The sequence below is a fragment of the Canis lupus genome, chromosome 7, assembly GCF_048164855.1.
Source record: "Canis lupus baileyi chromosome 7, mCanLup2.hap1, whole genome shotgun sequence".
NCBI classification, from domain to species: domain Eukaryota; kingdom Metazoa; phylum Chordata; class Mammalia; order Carnivora; family Canidae; genus Canis; species Canis lupus.
The window spans coordinates 48,388,187-48,406,541 of record NC_132844.1 but is presented as its reverse complement, the minus strand read 5'-3'; the positions used below and the strand labels follow the sequence as shown (position 1 = coordinate 48,406,541).

At 37.9% G+C, this 18,355-nt stretch overlaps 1 protein-coding gene and 2 pseudogenes across 19 annotated transcripts in view; 1 reads left to right on the top strand and 2 right to left on the bottom strand.

Moving 5' to 3' along the window:
- Positions 1–18,355, bottom strand: part of DST (dystonin) — a 480,723-nt gene that overhangs the window by 449,260 nt on the left and 13,108 nt on the right. The window lies entirely within an intron of this gene.
- LOC140636302 (transcription factor BTF3 pseudogene) lies at positions 6,512–9,197 on the bottom strand (annotated as a pseudogene).
- LOC140637385 (nucleophosmin-like) lies at positions 14,121–16,258 on the top strand (annotated as a pseudogene).

Sequence of the window (18,355 nt, the reverse complement as noted above, 5' to 3'; positions counted from 1 at the left end):
TATGCCTCACCTCAGACGTAAGTGTACTTGCATAACATAAAACAGAAGACACAGGGGACACAGAACATTAAGTACCAGGACTCAAGATCCTGTCATGACCATATTCATGATTCCATTATTAAAATGCAAATATGTGATATGTGCAGGGTCACATATCAAAAACTGTAGCAGTTCAAAGTAGGTAATCTCAGCAGGGACTGGCATCAGAATAGGATGGAAAAGAGGAGCAGGTAAGAGGCAGAATTACTTTTTAAAGACCTAAGTACAATAATTAATGGGATTAAAGGGCACCAGAGACACACCGCCTATTTCAGTTCAGTTTGGACCAGCTTTTCTCAACTAGCCCAGCTAATACAGCATCAAACATTTTTTTGAGTCATTCTGGATTCATTTAATAAAATAATCTCCCACTAACATGACACCAAACTAGCACCAGACCCAGAAAATCTCCTAAAGGGATGCCACCAGACTTCAAAAACCAAAAAAAAAAAAAAAAAAAAGAAACAAAAACCAGATAAAACAACAACAGAAACCTGGAAAGGCTAATGTAAAATGTTCTTTGAACTGTTCCAGAGTTTAGAAAAAACATGGAAAAAAAAAAAAGAAAAAACGTGGGAAACCCAAACATTTTATGAAGCAAATACAGCATTGAAATAGAACCCTGACAGATTACCCCAAAAAACAAAACTTCACACCAATCTCACATATAAAGATTTTAAAAATCATAATGAAAATATCTGCAAGTAGAATCAGCAGCCCATTAAAAGAACTCATGATGGGCGATCCCTGGGTGGCTCAGCGGTTTAGCGCCTGCCTTTGGCCCGGGCCGTGGTCCTGGGGTCCCGGGATCGAGTCCTGCGTCGGGCTCCTGGCATGGAGCCTGCTTCTCCCTCCTCCTGTGCCTCTGCCTCTCTCTCTCTCTCTCTATGTCTATCATAAATAAATAAAAAATAAATCTTTAAAAAAAAAAGAACTCATGATGAAGGGGGATTTATTACAGAAATCCAAATAGAGTCCAATGTTAGAAAAATCCATTATTATCGTTCATAGGTCTAAAAAGAAAACCCACACAATCATCCCCACTGGCACAGAAAAAAGCATTGGGGAAAAAAAATTTCAGGGAACAATCTGGATCAAAACATTCAATAAAATAAGAATAGATAAGTTATTGACTGAGTCTTTTCAGGAAAGCAGAAAGCTAATCAGCTCATGAGAAAAGCTCAACAGAAGGGATTTAATAAAGGGAACTGGTGAAACAGGTGTCGGAGGGCTGGCACAGCAAAAAGAGGACACCAAGGTAATCTAGAGATAATAACTGCAGCTACCACCTGTGGGGTGGGGTTTGGGGAAGGGACAGGAAGCTGTTAGTTTACAAGAACATGGGAGCTCAAAGGAGAGGACCCACAAGGCACACCACTCAGGTGCTGTTAGTTCCTCAGGAGCTCCGGGAAGGAAAGTGACTCTGAGTTGGGGCTCATCCCTCTGGGGAGGAACCACTGTCTGGCTTTTGCTGGTACCTATAAGCAGAAGTGATGAGGCTGGTTAAGGCTATCTAGAGAAAATGCTGGAGGCTGAGGTGAGATACTTTACTAGGCTACTTAGGACAGGAGCAGTCAGAGACAGGAAGTGCTTCTCCCTCCTCCCACTTTCCAGGCCCCCTCTAGTGCCCTCTATTGACAGCAACAGGAAGCAGCTGTCAAAGACATCTGAGAAATGAAGTCTGAAGAGTGCTGGCCCCAACTCCAGAGGCTATCATACATATATATATAAGGGCAAGGTGATGCTGAGAGAACAGAAAACAAACAAATAAATAACCAACACAGATGGAGAGCCCTGAAACATAATAAAATGTATCTATTTCAGGACATCCAGGTGGCTCAGTGATTGAACATATGTCTTCAGCTCAGGGCGTGATCCCAGGATCGCAGGATCCAGGCCCGCATCAAGCTCCTTGAAGTGAGCCTGTTTCTCTCTCAACCTATGTCTCTGTGTGTCTCTCATGAATAAATAAATAAAATCTTTTTTAAAATGTATTTATTTCAACCTAAGACCCAGCTTCTGCTTACCAGGGAAATACCAAAGACATTTTTCAGTAGTCACCAGAAAAGGATACCTACTCTTCTTACTATTATTTTATATTCTGCTGGATATCCCAGCCAATACGAACACACAGTGAAATAATAAATGCACAGTAGGAACAGAAGATGTACAATAATCTCTATTTGCAGATGATAGGTTCATGGTTTTGTTTGTTTGTTCTAAGATTTTATTTTTGAGTAATCTCTACACCCAACACATGGCTCCAACTTACAGATCCAAGATAAAGAGTCATTTGCTCTACCAACTGAGCCAGCCAGATGCCCCAGATGATATGTCTGTATATTTAGAACACCCAAGAGATTCCACTGAAAAGTACTACAAATATTAAAATAAATAAGCTAGCACATTACAAGGTTAAGATAATGAAACCAATAGTTTTCTCTTTTTTTTAAGATTTTATTTATTCATGAGAGAGACAGAGAGATAGGCAGAGACAGAGGCAGAGAGAGAGGCAGGCTCCATGCAGGGAGCCCCATATGGGACTCGATCCTGGGACTCCAGGATCACGCCCTGAGCCAAAGGCAGCTCAATTGCTGAGCCACCCAGGCATCCCGAAAACAATAGTTTTCATATGTAGAAACTACAAACAGAAGATACAATGAGAAAAACACCCACTCCTAATCACAACCAAAAAAATAAAATACTAGAAATAACGTCTGTTAACAAGAGATGTGGAAGAAATACATGAAAAGAGTTTAGGGGGCACCTGGCTTGGTCATTCAGTTAAGCATCTGCCTTCAGCTCCAATGTGATCCCAGGTCGTGGGATTAAGCCCCACACTGGACTCCCTGCTGAGCAGGGAGTCTGTTTCTCGTCTCCAGCTTCCCCTGCTTGTGCTCTCTCCCTCCCTCCCTCTCTCTCTCTAAATAAAATCTTAAAAAAAAAAAAAAAAGTTTAGAATAGAAAAGCATACCAATTATTAGATAGGAAAACTCAAAATCATAGAACTGAATCAAGATTCAGTTCTCCTTTAATAAAATTCACATTTAACATGGTCACAGTAAAATACTAATTTTTAAATTAGAATTAAAATGATTAATATGATTCTAATATTCACATAAGAGAGAAAAATACTAATAATAGCCATGCAAAAGAGCATCCCAATAAGAGAGGACATATTTTGAAGCTTAGTAATTAAAATAGACCATCACAGAGGCCCACATGATACTATTTATCAAAATTGAAATACATAAACCTCTGACCCCATAATTCTCCTTCTGGGAGTTCATCTTACAGATAACATTTGCACACAGGTGAAATGACTATGGTTTAACATTTAAGCATTGTTTGTAATAAAAAATTAGAAAATTCTCAAATGTCATCAACAGCAGTATAGTTAACTAAATTATGGTTTGTATCCAATGGGATACTAGGCACTTATAAAATAGAGTATACTCTATAGAAAGTTCTCCAAGATATATTAAGTGAATAAAACAAGATGCAGAACAGTGTATATAGTATGTTACTATGCATATCAGAAAAAGAAATACAAAATATATTTTTATTTCCTTGTAAAAAGAAAAATAATAATGAAAGGATTCATAAGAAACTAAGAACAGTGATTATGTTATCTAGGATTTCCTGAAATATAAGGCATAAGAATGTCATAAAGAATTCTCACTGATATATGTATATATACCTGTATATGTTTTAATTTCTGAATCATGTGAATGTTTAACCTATGCAAAAACGCAACTAAAATTAAAATAAATAGCCCAACTGCCTAACTAAATCTTTAATTTCTACAGAGATACCAACATACAAAAAGTCTTTCCTGTTACCTGGTTCTACTCCCCCAAACCCATTACTAAAATCTCATGTGTAGAGCCCCAAAAACAAACAAACAAACAAACAATAACAAACCCAATTTACCCTTTGATTCTATGCACAAGTATAGTGACTCTCAGGAAAATGCGGGAATAGCCAAAGAAGAGAAAAAAGGAAACATCAACACTAACTTCAATGAATGATCAATTTCTTCTGGGGTCATACAATCACTGTAAGATAAAGGGAAGAGAGTTCCACAAAGGTAAGGGTAGGTCTTATTCAACTTGATTTTATTCCATTTAGGCCTCAAACAGAAGGGTCTCTCTCAGTCAGTTGGGTTCACTCTTCTAGTAAGACCAAGCCCTTCAGAATCACTGGCCAGAGTAAGCTGCCCTCCAGGCTCTGGTGATTTCTGCATGGATGAAGGAAGTAAGTAAGGAAAGCGGTGATGGTTTGCAGAACTTCTGACTTCATCTTACAAATCTCAATATCTAGCCCAGGGGCCTTTGCCCTATCCTGGTTTTGCAGGGCCTTAACTGTGGGATCCACTAAAGTGAATTGCAGCAAACACATTAGATTCCAGCTGCTAGAAGGATTTAAAGCAAGAGTTAACAACAATGAAGGGGCAGCCTGAAGGAAACCCAGGCATGTCTTCCTGGACTTTTACAGATGGCCCCTCATCTGTACCAAACGTTTTCATGAAAGCACAAAAGAAATAACATGTGCAGAAGCCATATGAGAGACTTAGGTTTTGGGCCTAGGAACCAAAATATAAGATAAAAAAGTCCTTGTTATAAAAAAATAAATTTTAAAAATCCATAATTATAGCTCCCTTTTTGTATACAGCCTCAAAGGACAGAGTTCCAGGTTTGCATACATGTTTCTTGCTTTTGCTTTTTTTTCCATATGTAATAAAAGACTATGGATGAGCTTAAAATCAGTGAGCATCCATTTGAGGCTAAGAATTGACTCTTGCTTCATGTGATTTTTTATATCTTTGCCTGAAGTTCATTAGCTGTATGAGACCTAATTTCCTTATCATCATCATTAGTAGTCATTGTTCCAATGTTCCTTCCTTTATGCAAAAAGATACAAAAAAGCAATAAAATATACAAATAATTGCACAAATGCTGCCAAACAAAGACAGTAATGTTGCTGAAACTGGTTACAAGCAGGCAGCTCTCGAAATATTCCTTTGTCCTGATTGAATGACATAATCCAAAATCCTGGCACGAAAACCTGTTTAGAGATGGCATTAATATACTGTATGAAAGGGAAGGTGATACACTCAGTCAGAAATCTGAACAGGCAAAGTAAGCCCTTCTATTGTGGAATTTAAATTTCAGACACTCCCTGCTGCCTCCTTGTCAGTCTTTTAAAACCTGGAATGGATTAAGGTGAAGTGATTATCCTCTAATGATATCTAGCTGCATTCTTCAGTAATGGAAGACATCCTGATGGGAGATAGTATAGAAGTTTGGAAGAAAGGCAAAAGGGATTTCAGAAGCTGAGGGGAATTTAAGGGTAAGGCAAGCCCTGGTAACACCCTGAAGAAAGTGTTCTGGAAAGCCAAGAAACAGGCATGAGTGCAGTGGGCATCTTGAGGAGATGAATGAGAAAGAAGGAGAAAACAGCAGAACCAAATTTCAGCTATTCTGTGTTTTCTCAAATATGCCCTACTGACCCACTTAAGCCCATTCATCCACTCATCAAATATTTACCAAACATCAAATATTCAGCAAATATTAAGTACCTATTCTGTGTCACATGCCACACAAGGCTATGGAGAAAAGATAGAAACTACAATTGAACCTTGAACCACATGGGTTTGAAATGCATAAGTCCACTTACACAAAAAAATTTTTTAAGATTTTTATTTATTTCAAAAAAAAAGATTTTTATTTATTTGAGAGAGAGAGAGAGAACATGAGCAGAGGGAGGGGTAGAGGGAGAGGGAGAAGTAGACTCTCCACTGAACAGGGAGCCAGACTTAGGCTGATTCCAGGACCCCAGGATCATGACTCCAGCTGAAGGTAAACAACTGACTGAGGCACCCAGGTGCCTCACAAAGATTTTTTTTTAAAGTTCTTATTTAAATTATAATTAGTTAACATACAGCGTTATGCTAGTTTCAGGTGTACAAAACAGTGATTCAACACTTCCATACAACACCCAGTGCTCATCACAAGTGCACTCTTCAAACTCCATCACCTATTTCACCCATCCCCCACCCACTTTCCCTCTGGTAACCAACAGTTTGTTCTCTAGAGTTAAGCCTGGTGGGTTGTAGGGGGTTTTTTGGAAGGGGGATTTGGTTGTTTGTTTTTAGGGAGGGTGAAGGGGCAGAGGAAGAGAGATAATATTAACACAGGGCTCAATCTCATGACCTCAATCTCAGGATCAAGACCTGATCCCAAAACAAGAGTTGGACACTTAACCCAATGAGCCACCCAGGTGCCTCAACAGTTTGTTTCTTGATCTGCCTCCCTATCCCTCTTTTTCACCTTTGCTTGTTTTGTTTTGTTTCTTAAATTTCACATATGAGTGAAATCATATGGTATTTGACTTTCTCTGACTGACCTACTTTGCTTAGCATAAACTCTCTAGCTCCATCTATGTTGTAAATAGCAAGATTTCATTCTTTTTTTTTAAGTTTTTTTTTATTTTTTTTATTTATGATAGTCACAGAGAGAGAGAGAGAGAGAGAGAGAGAGAGATAGGCAGAGGGAGAAGCAGGCTCCATGCACCGGGAGCCCGACGTGGGATTCGATCCCGGGTCTCCAGGATCGCGTCCTGGGCCAAAGGCAGACGCTAAACTGCTGCGCCACCCAGGGATCCTGATTTCATTCTTTTTTATAGCTAAGTAATATTCCATTCCATTGATGGACACGTGGGCTCTTTCCATAATTTGGCTATTGTAAATAATGCTGCTATAAACATCAGGGTGCATGTATCCCTTCAACTTAGGATTTTTGTATTCTTTGGTAAATACCTAATAGTGCAACTGCTGCATCGTGGGGTAGTCCTATTTTTAACTTTTTGAGGAATCTCCATACTGTTTTTCACAGTGTACCAATCTGCATTCCCACCAACTTTGTAAGAGGGTCCCTCCACCTTTCTCCACATCCCCAACAACCCCTGTTGTTTCTTGTGTTGTTGATTTTAGCCATTCTGACAGGTCACACAGATTTTTTAAAATAAATACAGTTCATTAAATATATTTTCTCTTCCTTGAATTTTTTTCCTTTTATTTTCTTTAACTAGGCAAGAAAACTTTATCAACCTTGTTTCAACTTTATTCCCAGATTTCTTCAGTTTAATTAGCTGCAAAGAATAAACTGTGTATAAGCAAAAACTGAAAAGAGCTACCGTGTCCCAGGGCCTTGGGCGTAAAGATGTTAGAGACCTAGATTTCATCAACTCCATGAACAAAATTTTTTTTTTAAGATTTTATTTATTTATTCATGAGAGACACAGAGAGAGAGGCAGAGACATAGGCAGAGGGAAGAGAAGCACACTCCATGCAAAGAGCCCGATGCAGGACTCGATCCTGGGACTCCGGGATCACGCTCTGAATAGAAGGCAGACGCTCAACCACTGAGCCACCCAGGTGTCTCTTAAAAGCAGTCATAATATAAAATAACAGATCCCAGTAACTTCAAGTTTTGTCTTCTCCAGAAGTTGACTTAATTCAGTTTACTTCATCCTTGAAAGCTTCATCAAAATTCTCCACAAGATCTGGAGCTTCATCATCCTCCTCTCTGGCAGCAAGTGTTGCTTTTCTCTCCGCAGACTGTCTGGACAGAAGTTCAGCCTGTCTCCTTAAACTAGTCAGACTGTCTGCACCAACTTGGTTTAAGATACTGGGTAACATTTCTGCCGGCTGCTTTGTCTCAGCCTGGCCTATCATGGTGAAAATGTTCACTACCGGGGATGCCTAAACCTTAGGTTTGTTAAAATGGATCACGGTTTCTTGGTTTGTGAATATATTCACTTCTTCAATATCGGAGATATTGCTTACCCTAACTCCTTTAAGGAGAACTCACATTTTTTATCATCTGCTTTAGCTGTTCTATGAACCACCTTTTTTCAGGGAGCAGTTCCTTTCCCAACGATGCGCACTTGTGCTTGCGGTCTGGTGAGTTTTTCCTGGTTCATTATAGTTTCTTTCATCTTGTTGGAGTAGAAATGGGACCAAGCGGGGGGATTAGGCTTGACATTCAGGGGGTCTTAAGCAGACCAGCTGAAATGAAGTGCACACATGCGTGGACACAAGATTGTAGCTAGGACGGAGACCAGAAATTCTTCCTTGAATTTTCTTAATAATATTTTCTTTTCTGTAGCTAATGTTAAGGTAAGGATATAGTATATAATATATATAACATACAAAATATTGTTAATCCATTATTTATGTCATCAGTAAGGTTTCCAGTCAACAATAGGCTATTAGTAGTTAAGTTTGGGGGGAAGTCAAAAATAATACATGGATTTTCAACTTCGGGGTAGGGAGTCAGGGTCCCTAACCCCTGCATTATTCAAGCAAGGGTCAATGGTACATAGTACCTGCCTTGGGAAGACAGATGTATAAATCCCTATATCTGGTGCCCTCATCCAATCCCAGAGAGGAGAATGTTTGAGAGGATTAAGGGAGGACTGTGAGATAAAGGAAGGAAAGAGGAAATGTTTAATCTTCATTTTTAAGTATTCGTAGGAGTTTCACACACACACACACACACACACACACACACACAAAGCATCGAGGAATTCTAACACTGGCAATAGAAGGAAAACACAGAGGGGGACAGTGAACATCGAACAACTAGGCCTTGTTTGAGCTTAGGTAATTCATGCATTAGAGGTAGGGTGGAACTGAGATTGAGAAAGGATAGAGTAATTCTGTAAGCACTGGGAAGCCCTCATACAAAAGGAGTGGAAGATGGGATCTGATTCTAGATAGCTACCCCTGCCAACGTTACAATAAAGGGTAAAATGCAAGCCAGAGCCAAGGAGACTGGATAACAGACTATATTAAGAGCCAGTTCCTATATTGTCTCTGGCTTATGAGCTTTGTATTTGTCACCATTACATTTTATTTCATTAGATGCAGCTCTTCTTTTCTGCTATTGCCCGTATCAAGTGACTACATAATTTATCCCCCAAACAGGTACATTTTTAAGAGTGAATGGGAGCACTAATCAGAAAGGATGTTAAAACAGTAGGCATAAACTCAAACTCTCCCTGGTAAAGAGGGTGATAAGATCTCTCCATCACTGGGGATTATTAGCATAACACATTTTGATCCTAGAAAAATGACAACTCTTGACTTCTTAGTTTTTTTTTGTTTTTTTTTTGTTTTTTTTTTAGTTTTTGTTTTTTAAATTACTTTTTGGTATGCTCTGAGTTTACAAATTCTAGCATGTTGGCTGTAAATCTGGTTCATCTCAGCGGGGGGCCAGTTTACTAATTTGTTCATCAACTGCCCACCAGTGCTTTTCACTGTGTTATGTATATAGTTTCCATTATCAAAATGAAAAGATCATCCTTTTTTTGACTGCCCCAGATTCGTTAGCCTCTGCAACTGGGATGCCTCCTGGCTGGTCCTTCCAAATTCAGTTAACGTGGACTCAGGAAACATAAATTATTTTGAATATTAATCTTAAAAAGCATAATCAGGAAATTGTATTTCCTTACAGAGAAAATATTATATTCCAAAGCCAAATATTGACATCCACTGAAAGACTTTCCTACTGTTTCTTTGAACGATATAGATAACAAAGAGTTATCTAAATATATCTAAAAAGAATTGTTTTTTTTTAGTTTTCTGGATTACTCCCATACACTCTCCCTATCAGTTGGCAGTATCTCTCCGTTTTTCTAAGCTACACACACCAGTTCAGCTTTAATTACAAGGCCCGTTGCCATAGTTTCTCAGAGAACAGCTCAAGGCATGCTTGAGTCCATTATTTTCTTGAGGGTTCCAGAGAAATTATAATGTAGCAGTAGCCAGCCAAAATTCCCTCATTTTACCTCCCATGCAGTACAGCGTTTGATTCAGACATATAGCTAGATATTCTAAATATTTTAAGGGAATCTAAACAACTAGGAATGTTATTTAAAAGTCAGTCTTTGGTCTTTTCTGTTCTGCCACATGAGTAATGTGACCAGCAGGCTGCAGCTTCATCAAAGAGCAGACCAAGGGGGAATTCGGCCCCTCAGTCTGCATCTCATCACATCTGTGGAAAACACCAGCAAATTTTTCTTTCTAATAATAGTGGAGAAAGTGCACTGTCTTGACAAGTTATAGTAATCATGTCGTTTCCTTTTTAATAACTAAGAAACATAAATTCCAATATGCTTGAAAAAGGCACTGTCAGATAATAGATTAAATGTTGAAAATTCACTTCTTTAAGAATTTCAAAAATTAAAAAATGGAGCTCAGAGATCTTTCCTTCTTAAAGTTAAAACTTGATTCCATCTGATTCCCACCTGCTTTCCAATGGGAGTTCTAACTCTAAGTCCTAGAGAGCAAGCTCAAAGGTTATTCTGAGCTTTCAAGATTAAAGCATGTGAATTAACATTGATCCCTATGAACCTTTGAAAAGGCAAAAGCCACTTCAGCTTGTTCTGATTCAGCCCCACTTTTCTGCTGCTACCTGGCTATAAGCATGGACTGTTTGGGTAAAGGGACCACGGTTGAAATTTCAGCTCTGGGAACAATCTCTGTGTGACCTTGGGCAAGTGATGATTAAATGAGATAGGGCATACGTAAAGACAGGAAAGCTCTCAAAAAATGGCAGCTATTATCATTTCCTCATAACTAGGTCATCTCTGGGTCAGGATATGGGGCAGGATGAGATCTCACTACTTACAGAAGAGCCTAAAATCACCCTGCTTCTTTTGACTATCAACTTAAGAGCTCATATAAACTACCTAATTACTGATTTTTTTTCAAATTAATTATTACACAAATCATTTTACTTCCTCATTCTCTATCACTAACCTTCCTTTTATTCTCTTTTTTTCTATACAAGACAAACAGACTCTAAAAAGTATTTGAGAGATAATAGAGCCATATATCTAACCAGGAGAATAGAGAAATCAAAGATTCCCTATGCATGTTAGATTTATAGATATTTACTAACAAAAAAAATGGATGGTGAATGAATGAAGTCTCCATTCTATCATAGCTAAGTGTCCCTTTATCTTTCAATCATATACTATTTTCACTGATTCTCAGAACATCTTGCAAAAAAAGATAGAAGAGGTATTGCTATTTCTGGTTTATCAAAGGAGAAAGTAAGCCCCATCAATATTGAGTGACTTACCCAAGTTAAGCTAAAGAACAGGACTTGACCTCAGGTCTTTTAACAACTAAGTCAGGATTATTTCCACTATGTCACTTGACTTCTTATGCAGCCCTATCACTGCAGCAAGCTGAGAAAGATCGTCCTAAAAAAGTTTTTGTAGCCCAACATATTCCCTAAAGATGTACTTTTTCACTGTTAAACAAATTTAGAGCACATCAGCCTCTACACTGCAGAAAAAGATTTCAGCTAGAATCTCCAGTTGTAGACTATGGATTGGGAAACAATTTGAGGAATTACTATTTCTCCAAGTATTACCAGTAATATACAAAAAGTTATCTACAATGTCTCACACCTGAACCATAGTGAGGAACTAAAGCTCAACTCACCCTGTCGAAGGCATTACCCAGGACAAATTTCCACTGGTAGAAAGTTTCCAAAACGATGTGAATCCTAACTAGACAAGGATATCTGGTCATCATACTGCAAGATTTCTTATCTGAGGTCTATCTCTGCCCTAGGAACCTACATATGAGCATTAAAAGGGCCTCCACAGGCACTTGAAAATATATGCAAACGTATGTATACATGTACCCCTAATACTTCTAGAGATATAGACCATAGATTTCATCAGATTTTCAAAATGTCCCCCAAAGGTTGAGATCCCACAGGAGGACTTCAAAACAGTTGAAACAGACCTGTTATAAATTTTTTTTTAACTAAGTTTCTATTTGTATTACAAATTTCTGTTACACTGCATCACTTTTAAAAAGCTAGACAATTTTATCAAATCTTCCCAAATATATTTGAGATTCCTTTGGGATGCCCCATGGCAACTTTTAAAAGAAGAGACAGTCACACTCTACATCAGTCTGAAATGCTTGGAAATGCCTGCTTCCTCCTCCATGCAGCTCACTGCAGAGTGGGTAGTGGCAGGAATTTACTTATTTAAGGTTTGTTAATGATTCTCCAGAGTTGTTCAGTTAGTTATTTAAAGCTTGTTAATAGTCTACTGCCTAATTCTTGGAGTTAGGAAGAAAAGAGTTCTTTTCTCTTTGTAAATAACATCAATAACAGGATAAAATATATACTGTTTTTTTCCAAAATCAGCAGGTAGTTCTTTAATCCTAATCTATTTAGTTTTCAGAAATTAGAAGGAAATCCAGAATATCCATCAATCTGGAAAATGATGAGATTGATCAGAAAAGAAAAGGAAAGATAAGAAGCTTTCCAAATGAAAACATATTAAAGTTAGGTTACTATAAGCATAAGTATTATGATGATATAAATGGAATCTTCAATGTTACATGAGCTATATGTAGCAATACACATCTCCACCAGTATCATCTTAGATGGCATAATGCTACAAGATTTTCAAAAAAATAAATTAAAAAAAGAGACAAAAGCAATGAGCTTAATAAGGTGGAGGGAGGATAGACTACTTGAAAATAGATCATGGTGGGCCACCTGTGTGGCTCAGCTGATTGACCATCCGACTCTTGGTTTAGGGTCACATAACGATCTCATGGGTTGTGGGATAGCCCCCAGCTGGACTCTGCACTCAGCAGGGAATCTGCTTGAAGATTCTTTCCCTCTACCCCTCCCCCTACCGCGCTCTCTCTCTCTCTCTCCCAAATAAATAAAATCTTAAAGAAAAATCATGGTTCTGGGTACAGTAAAGTAGAATAAGCATATGTCTCCCACTGAACACAACTATACAACTGAACAGAATCCACTGAGCAACTAGCTATCTGAAGACTTTGAGAAGCCACTAGTAGCAGGGGGCTTGAAGTAAAACGTCCAGAATTTGAAGTACCACCAAGTAATTCGTGAGTTTCCCATTTTTGGTCTCCAGTATTCCCTAGACTGAATGCAATGCAGCATCACAGCCTGAAACCCAGAGCTGGGTACTGAGGCTCAGAAAGAGAGAACTCCAAGAGAAGGCTCCTTATTCAGACTTGAGGAGTGAGAAAAGGAGTGCAGAAATCCTCTACTTTTTCTTCTGAGTGCTCCTGAGCCCCAGCCCTCAAGCAATCCCACAGGCAGTAACATCAGAAGTCCCAAGAGTATAGGAACCAAACCTCTTAGGAAGGAAAGCTTTCTCTCTGATCCCAAGAGGGTGGGGTCAACTGTCACCACTATAATATATTCTCTCTGTCTTCCTGCCACTTAGCCCTCGATGCAAGCATAGTCACATAAGTGTGCAACAGAACAAGATCATGAAAGACCCAACCTTCTGCCTAGACATAAGCAAAAAGAAATCTGAAAGTACTATACTATTAAGCCAACAAATTAAACAATTTAGATGAACAAATTCCTAGAAAGACACAAATGATCGAAATAACTCAGGAAGAAATAGAAAATCCAAATAGGCATATAAAAAGTAAAAAATTGAATGCTTAAATTTTAAATTGGTAACTTAAGATAGTCCCACAAAGAAAACATCAGGTTTGTATTAAATGGCTCCACTGATGAACTCTATTAATATTTAAAAGTATACCAAGAATGCATATACACATAAAATAAAGAAAAACTCTATATGATCATAGATAACATGTAAGAACCAGAACTATAAAATTTCTAGGAAAAAAATCAGAAAATTGTCATGGCCCTGAGTGAGGTAGAGGTCTTAGATATGATAACCATAAAAGAAAACAAATGATAAATTACACTTAATGAAAAAGTTTAAAAAGACACCAAGACAAACCACAGACGTAAGTAAACATTCACAAATCCTATGTCTGTTAAAGGACTTGTATCCAGAATACATAAAGAGAAAAAAAAAAAAAAAGAATACATAAAGAACTCTCTCACAAGAAGACACAAAATCCAGTTTAAAAATAGGCAAAGATCAGTCCTGGTAGGAGTCCATCCCTCATGGCTATTCTCTAGAATAGCAGTCATTTATCTGTGTCCACCTTCTCTCCCACCTACGTGTACCACCACCCCATGGAAGATTCAGTGAACATGGACATAAGACCCATGAAGCCCTGGAACTATCTTTTCAGATGTAAACCCAAAGCCAACAAAGATTGTCATTTTCAGGTGAATAATGATGAAAATGAACACCAGTTATCTTTAAGAAGAGTCAGTTTAGGGACTAGTGCAAAAGATGAATTGTACAACCAATATCTGATAAGGACTTAAAATCCAAAATATATGAAGAACTCAGAACAACTCAAGAGGAAAAAAAAAAAAGACAATTAAAAAATGGGCAGATCTGGAGCACCTGGCTGGCTCAGCTGGTGGATCAGGCAGCTCTTGGGTCTCAGGGTTGTGAACTTGAACCCAAGGTTGGGTGTAGAGATTGCTTAAAAACAAAATCTTTAAAAAAGAAAAATAGGCAAATCTGAATACACAGTTTTCTTTTCTGGTGCCTATGATCTCACTTATATGTGGAATCTATAAAACAAAACAAAAAAACTGAATCATATATACAGAGAACAGATTGTGATTACCAGAGGAGGAGGAGTGGAGGATAAGCAAAAGGGATGAAGGGGTTAAAAGAAACAAACTTAGAGTTACAAAATAAGTCTAGGAGATGTAATATACAACATGGTGACTATAGTTAAGAATACTGTATTGTATATTTGAAAGTTGCTCTGAGAATAAGCCTTTTTTTTAAAAGATTTTATTTATTTATTTATTTGACAGAGAGAAAGAGAGAGCACAAGTAGGCAAAGTGGCAGACAGAGGTAGAGGGAGAAGCAGGCTCCCTGCCGAGCAGGGAGTCCAACGCGGGGCTCCATCCCAGGACTCCAGCACCATGACCTGAACTGAAGGCAGACGCTTAACCGACTGAGACACCCAGGTGTCCCAACTCTGAGAATAAATCTTAATCATAAGAAAAAAAATCGAACTATGTGTGGTAATGGATGTTAATTAGACTTATTATGGTGATCATTTCTCAATATATATAAATATTGACTCATTATGTTGCACACTTAAAACTAATATACTATATGTCAATTATCTCCCAATTTAAAAAAATCAAATGAAGTCATTAATCTGTTCTATACAATTTATTTGAGAATGCTATATAAATGTTTGATTTTCATATATAAGACATAACCCAGTGTTCATTATTTTTATTAAATTCCATAGCCTTTTACCTTTTTATTGGTATGTTTGCTTCTTTTATATGCATATAATAATAAATATATTGGATCTTCTTTCTAAAAAAAAGGTGAATCGGGGATCCCTGGGTGGCGCAGCGGTTTGGCGCCTGCCTTTGGCCCAGGGCATGATCCTGGAGACCCGGGATCGAATCCCACATCAGGCTCCCGGTGCATGGAGCCTGCTTCTCCCTCTGCCTATGTCTCTGCCTCCCTCTCTCTCTCTCTCTCTCTGTGACTATCATAAATAAATAAAAATTTAAAAAAAAAAAGGTGAATCGTACAGTGTTGAAGTAGAGGCAATGAATTATGAAAGCAGCCAATTAAAGTAACACTGGCAACTTTGAAAATGTACAGCCAATGATTTAGGGGCTTTATTTATTTTTATTTTTTTATTTATCTTTTTTTTTTTCCTCCGAGACTTTCAAATACCACCACCTGTGGTCTTATGATTGAAGTGTGATTCAGGGCTGTGCATATTAATGGATAGCATTTGGTAGCTATGTAGGAAGTTGCAGAGTCAGAAGATGAAGAGGAGTAGGATGTGAAACTCCTAAAAAGTTTATCTGAAAGTGCTCTGCTCCTGGAAGTAGATTATTACTGGAAGTAGTAATGAAGTACCACAGGAAAAAGTAAAACATGTTGCTGATGAAGATGATGATAGGATAATGATGATAACAATTCTGATGATGGGAGAGCTAAAGGGAAAACCCCAATAAAGAAATCTATATGAGATATTCCAGCCAAAAATACACAAAAACCAAACCAGAATGCTAAAGACTCAAGACCATTAACACCAAGATCGAAAGGCCAAGAATTCATCAAAATCCAAAGAAAAAAAACTTAAAACACAGAAAGGACCTAGTTCCACAGAATACATTAAAGCAAAATGCAAACAAATAGAGAAAAAGGTGGTTTTCTTCCCAAGTGAAAGCCAAGGTCATCAATTATGTGAAGAATTGTTCTGGATGACTGACCAGGTGGCTTATTCAAGATGTCTGACAGTGAAGTCTCTGTAAAAAACTAAACAATTTGTTAAAATTCTCCCATCTTATTTTACTGCTGTAAAAGTTTCTATCTGGCTGTCCTTTTTTATAATGCAGAGTGAAAACTTTCCCTACCGTGTCTGAAAAATGTAGTCCAGGTTCCATTGCCAGGACTGTGTGGTTCAAAATGCCTCTTTAGTTTTTAAAGATGGAACTCCACCTTTGCTTGGTTGTAAGTATGTATGGAATGTTACAATAGGTTGTAGTTAGTAGTGGTGGTCAGACAAATGGCAATGGTGGGAGACAAAAATACACATGTGAAAAAAACTCAGTATTTTAATAAAATAATAAAAATAAAAACGGCCAAAGATTTGAACTATTTGAACATGAAAAGATCCTCAAAATCATTAGGCATTAGAGAAATGCAAATTAAAATTACAGAATACCACTTCAGACACACTAAAATGGCTATAATTAAAAAGTGCTGCCAAAGATGTGAAGGAACTGGAATCCTCATACATTGTTGGTGAGAATATTAAATTGTACAGCCACTTTGGAAAATAGTTTGACAATTTCTTCAAAAATTAAACATAAACTGGGACGCCTAGGTGGCTCAGCGGTCAAGCATCTGTCTTTGGCTCAGGGCATGATCCCAGGATTTCAGGATTGAGCCCCACATCAGGCTCCCTGTGAGGAGCCTGCTTCTCCCTCTGCCTATGCCTCTGCCTCTCTCTCTCTGTCTCTCATGAATAAGTAAATAAAATCTTTTAAAAAATTAAACATAAACTTATCACAAAAGCAAGCAATTCTATTCCTAGGTATCTACCCAAGATAAATAAAAACATAAACCCACACAAAGATTTTAAGCAAATATTCATAGCATCATTATTTATAACAGCTAAAAACTAGGGGGGGGATCCAATGTCCATTATCTGGTGATTGGAGAGGCAAAGTGTGATATATTCACAGAATGGAATGCTAGTCAGCAATAAAAATGAACAAACTACTGATACATGCTACAATATGGATAAATTGCAAAAATATCAAGCTACATGAAAGAAGCCAGATGCAAAAAGACTACATACTATACAATTTTGCTTACATTCAATGTCCAGAAAAGGCAAATCTAGAGATATTGAAAGTAGATTAGTGGTTTTGGGAGGTAAGGGATGGGAATAGGAATTAAATGCAAAAAGGCAAGAGAAATCTTTCTGGGGTGATAGAAAATATTCTAAAACTGGAAATTATACCTCGAAAAAAAACACTGAAAAATTAAATCAGGGCTAGAAACTTCTGGTGGGAAATAATTTCCATATATATGAAATCTGAAGTATTGGGAAAGACTGTTCAGGGAAAACAATAGAAAAGGCTTAAAATGAGTGCTTTGAGGAGAATAGTACATCAGCACACCAGAGATAAATCAAAAGATTATCTACGGTAGATTGCAAATGTGGCCACAATACTTTTCACTTCCTCCCATCAGGACTCCTCCTATTTTCCCTACTCCTATGACATGCCAATGCCCCAAACATGTAAGCAATGGCATTATACTTGTAAGTTCAGGACCTAGATCTCTGAAGGCCTTGCTTATTGCACTTTTGATGCTTTTGGAACCCAAATCTATCAAGACCTATAGAGGAAAAACTGAGTTTGTCTGAGGCTGATAAAAGACACATGAGTGAATTCCAGCTGTGATGAGCCAAGCCTGTCTCAGACCAGAACAACTGCCCAGTTGGGCACAGCCCAAATTGCCAACCCTGGGAATCATGACCTAGATAGTTAATGTTTCAAGTACTTTGTTACAAAGCAGAAGCTAACTGATATACTAAAAAAATAAAGCAGACATGACTACTAGATTACATAATGAATCAAATGACTGGGTTTTATGAAAATGTCCAATAAGGACAGGCCTCCTAGGCATAGAAATAGAAAAACAGTCCATGAGACTGACTCAGGTCTGGGAACTGTCAAAGTCACTGGTGGCAGAGCAAGTAACTGCATGAGCAAAGAGAGGATAACAGTAAAAGTTGCTCTATACAGTTGATTAAGGGTCTCACTGAGCAGAAAGGCAAGTGAAGTAGTC